Source organism: Hoplias malabaricus, chromosome 3 (genome assembly GCF_029633855.1).
Source record: "Hoplias malabaricus isolate fHopMal1 chromosome 3, fHopMal1.hap1, whole genome shotgun sequence".
Taxonomy (NCBI): domain Eukaryota; kingdom Metazoa; phylum Chordata; class Actinopteri; order Characiformes; family Erythrinidae; genus Hoplias; species Hoplias malabaricus.
In genome coordinates, this window is record NC_089802.1 from 78,114,212 (window position 1) to 78,119,211 (window position 5,000).

At 48.6% G+C, this 5,000-nt stretch overlaps 1 protein-coding gene across 3 annotated transcripts in view; it reads left to right on the top strand.

The window, feature by feature from the left end:
* The window catches only part of rptor (regulatory associated protein of MTOR, complex 1), a 119,479-nt gene that overhangs the window by 36,273 nt on the left and 78,206 nt on the right, over nucleotides 1-5,000 (top strand). The gene's annotated exons all lie outside the window — the stretch shown is intronic.

The window sequence follows — 5,000 nt, forward strand, 5'->3', positions numbered from 1 at the left end:
TTGTGAGCGAGTGAAGATCAAAGTGTGTGTTCTCTTCGTTAAATCAGCAGCGCACTTTGAGAACAGCGGCTCAGCACAGGGTCTGAAAGAACGTGGAGCTGCAGAGAGGAAGGAACAACAGTGAGAAAAGAAAATGGACACAGCAGAGGAACATCAAGCAAAGAAAGTGCCGGTGTTTCTCCGAATCATGGCCTGATCACCCCAGAGTGGTGTGTGTGTGTGTATATGTGTGTGTGTGTGTGTGTGTGTGTGTGTGTGTGTGTGTGTGTGTGTGTGTGTGTGTGTGTGTGTGGGGGCTGATGGTAGTGTTTCACAGCAGGAGAGGAGGTGACGTGTGTTTCTTACTCCAGTCTGTTGTTGACTCACATACACACACTCTCTTACACACTTTCACACTTAGTAAACTTTCAGACCTTACATAATCACCCGTGCTGGACATTGACCACACACACACACACACACACAGCGTAAGGGCAGTGTTTAAAGTTGGGGTGCTGCATTTAAAATGGATTTGTTTTACGGTGATTAAAGGTGCCATACACCGCCTCGTCTCCACAGCAGTGTTCTCCCCCTGTGTAAACAGCAACCTGTTCCTTTAAATGATAATGAGCCGCTCGCTGTTCACCCCGACCCCGAGCGCACAGCAGTGAGGAGCGAGGAGCAGAAGCTCTGGTTTTTAGTCGTTTTCACTCTGTTCTCTTTCTTCTCCGTTTTTACTCAGTGCTCTTATTTCTCCGCGCTCGTTGTGTCTGTTTTGCTGAGTTTAACCTCGTCTTTGTGCTGTCACATAAACGCGGGTCCAGTGCTGTGATTGGACAGACTCAGACGAGGGCGGGGCAGTTCTAAAGTCTCTGCACTTCTCAGGGATTTGTCCTTTGTGCCGTGACCTAGAGCAGATAGTCACTCATCCTCTTTCTTTCTCTGTCGGCTGTCTTTCATGGTTCTGTCTTTAATTGGCGTGGAGGTCAGGCAGCCCTGCGGCCTTCTGGGTAAAACGGCCTTCCTCTGTTCCACAGAAATGACTCGAGTGAGCTCCGGCTTTTCCTGAGAACCAGAGCGGAGAGAGAGAACTGTCTCCGCTTTTCTTTTCTAACTGTCCCAAGTATTTGAAACTCTCTCTAGGCTTTTTCTTTCTCTCTTTCTCTTACTCTTTCTTTCTCTCTTTCTCTTACTCTTTCTTTCTCTCGCTCACTTTCTCTCTCTCTCTCTCTGTCTCTCTTTCTCTCTCTTTCTTTCTCTCTCTCTCAAAGGAGCTGCACAGACAGGAGCCTTAAAACTTCCTGGGCCTTGTTTCCAAGGAAACCACAAAAAACCTGGTGTCTGAAGCGGTGTTTCTCACTGTGTAGTTGTGTTTCTCAGAATGGAGCTGTGTTTCTCTCTGTGAAGCATTTTTCCTCAGTGTTTCTCAGGGAGGAGTGATTTTCCCAGTGTTTCTCAGGGTGGAGTAGTGTTCCTCAGTGTTTCTCACGGTGCAGTGGTGTTTCTCAGAGTGGAGTGGTATTTCTGAGTGTTTTTCATTGTTTCTCAGGGCAGAGTGGTGTTTCTCAGTGTTTCCCAGGATGGAGTAGTGTTTCTCACATTGTCTCTATTGGTGGAGTGGTGTTTCTCAGAGTGGAGTGGTGTTTCTGAGTGTTTCTCAGTGTTTCTCAGAGTGGAGTGGTGTTTCTGAGTGTTTCTCATTGTTTCTCAGGGCGGAGTGGTGTTTCTCAGAGTGGAGTGGTGTTTCTGAGTGTTTCTCATTGTTTCTCAGGGCGGAGTGGTGTTTCTCAGTGTTTCCCAGGATGGAGTAGTGTTTCTCACATTGTCTCTATTGGTGGAGTGGTGTATCTCAGAGTGGAATGGAGTTTTCTCAGTGTTTCTCTTGGTGAAACTGCAGTGTTTCGTTGTGAATTACTCTGCTTCCTGCTTGAATTCAGCTGATTTCTGTCTGATTTTTATCTTTAATAAATTGTGTGTAATAAATGAAGATAATGGAGAAGAGGGAAACACTCAGTGATAAAGTAAATAGTGAAGAGAAAGCAGAGAGAAGCCAGAAGGCCTCGTACGAGACACTTTCCCAGTGGAATCTGACTTCATTTAGCTGCAGTCTGACTTTAAATGAAAAGAAGAAAATAACTTAAAGCTTAAAGGTGCAGTCGGTCATTTTTATAAACAGTAATTAGCCGCCAGTGTTGATGGAATTGTACTTTTATTATTATTTTGTGTAATGACTGTTAACTCACTCTAAAGGACGTTTTAAACCAGAACCTCGGCGCTCAGCGGTGGCGCGGGGAGCTGCTCGCGCTCAAATTCATAACGGAGTCTAAAGTGAGAAGCTAAAAACAAATATTTCAACCGGAAAAGTATTGATTACATTAAAATCTCATAGGTTTCCAAAGTGGAATTACGCTCTCTCTCTCTCTCTCTCTGACCGTAACTGTGGTCAGACATCCTCCCATACTCCCGCTCATCCCCCCATCCGCCGAGGAGGAGCCAGGAGCCGGAACGTGTCGGAATGTGCCGGAATACGATCCTCCTCTCCTCCTTTAGCTTTCCGTTTGCTAAATCCGTTCCCTGAGGACGCAGAGGCCTAGGCCTGCTTCAGTAAATCTGCGGTCAGCCGCTGGACACTGCGCTCGGTTCAGGAACGAGGGCTATTTTTGGTTGAGGCTGAATGTTACCGTCCGCGTGACACAGAGGGGTAATGGATGGGTCCAGAGCCTACCTGGAATCATTGGGCGCATGGCGGGAACACACCCTGGAGGGGGCGCCAGTCCTTCACAGGGCAACACACTCACACATTCACTCACACAATCACATTCACTCACACCTACGGACACTTTTGAGTCACCAATCCACCTACCAACGTGTGTTTTTGGACTGTGGGAGAAAACCGGAGCACCCGGAGGAAACCCACGCAGACACAGGGAGAACACACCACACTCCTCACAGACAGTCACCCGGAGGAAACCCACGCAGACACAGGGAGAACACACCACACTCCTCACAGACAGTCACCCGGAGGAAACCCACGCAGACACAGAGAGAACACACCACACTCCTCACAGACAGTCACCCGGAGGAAACCCACGCAGACACAGAGAGAACACACCACACTCCTCACAGACAGTCACCCGGAGGAAACCCACGCAGACACAGGGAGAACACACCACACTCCTCACAGACAGTCACCCGGAGGAAACCCACACAGACAGAGAGAGAACACACCACACTCCTCACAGACAGTCACCCGGAGGAAACCCACACAGACACAGGGAGAACACACCACACTCCTCACAGACAGTCACCCGGAGGAAACCCACACAGACACAGAGAGAACACACCACACTCCTCACAGACAGTCACCCGGAGCGGGAATCAAACCCACAACCTCCAGGCCCCTGGAGCTGTGTGACTGCGACACCTACCTGCTGCACCACCGTGCTGCACTTTAAAAAACAACAACAACTAAAACAAAGTGCTGTACAAAGATGGTTTTAAAACAAGAAATCTCCTGCAAGGTCCTGTTTCTTCTTATTTTGCTTTTTCCCGGAGACGTCCGTATTTTTCCTTTGTTCAAAGGAGTTCAAGTTCCTGTACTACTTCAGTTCAACATAAACAATGACCGTCCGACTACTGGCCAATCACAGTTTGCGTTGATGTGGTGCATAGTTACATTTCTGGAGCCGTGCTCGTCCGTCTGTGGCGTAGGGAGCAGCGCAGGGTTCGCGTCGACACGCTGCTTGCGGCTTAGGTTCGACACAGAAGTATAAATCGGACTTTATTAGGAATTCCACTCTATTTGCTGCAGACTAAAGCCTCACGGCGGACACTGTGGAACTCCAGTGGAGCTTAAAGTGACACTACGTAATCCTTTTACCATAAAATTACAGCTTTAAAATGATTGTGATGCTCCACTGAGCTGTAGCAGAGAGAACCGAGCCTCTTCTTTGTTCCTACTCCGGGCTCGTCCCTGCAGAAACTGCACTGGCAGAGGCCAGATAATAATTAAGCCTTAGGCCAGATGTGATATTAAACATGATGATAGTGTTCTAATGACGTGGAGCGGAGTGGTTCTGTGGGTGTTAGTCATGGCCCGGTGATTGGGGGCCTCTGCTGTGGAGGATGTGTCTCCTCCGTTCACCCGTATTTTCCCTTTAGTCTAGTGTTTGTCCAGGCCCCTCCCCCCAGCCCCGAGACCCCTGCCCCTCCGCTATTAACCCGTGAACGTCACGTGACGTCGTGGAGCGGAAGCTTCTCCAGTTGCATAAGCTCCATTAACAATGAATGAAGATGTAGAGACGGGGGTGGAGGGGGTCACTGTGGAGGGCTTGGGGTGAGATGTGTGTCCTGGGAGTGGACATAAGTGGAGGATGATGATAACCGGGGGTGGGAGGGGCTCAGTTAACAAAAACTCAGAGAGTGAGAAACACAGAGAGAGAGAGTGAGAGAGAGAGACAGAGACAGATTGAGAGAGACAAACATGCAGAGAGAGAGACACAGAGAGAGTGATAGAGAGAGACAGACACATACAGACAGAGAGAGAGAGACAAACAGTGTGTCTCCCTCTCTCTCCAGGACCTGATTCACCTGATTCAGAGTAGGGATGTAGACGTGGTCTTTCCTTTTCCTCCTCAGTCAGTTACTAGTGATCTGTGCTGTTAGTGTTCTCCTCCAAGTGTGTTGAGCTCTCCAGTGGTGTGTTAGTGACAGTTAGAAAAGAAGTGGTAGATTAATTCAGAACGACCAGAACTCTTCAGTTTCAGACTGATTTTACCTCTCTCTCTCTCCCCCTTCTCTGTACTTCTCCTGATGAGATTATCCCTCCATCAGTTCTGTCTCCTCCACTAACAGGTTCCACACCCAGAACCTGAGACCGCTCGTCTCTGTCTCTGTGTTTAATTTAATCTCAGCTCCATATCAGAGCCATTTCAGCTCTAATCACATCCACAGCTCGGACTCTGTCAGCCTTCAATTACACACCACAGCGGCGCTCGTATAGATACAGGTGTGTGTGTGTG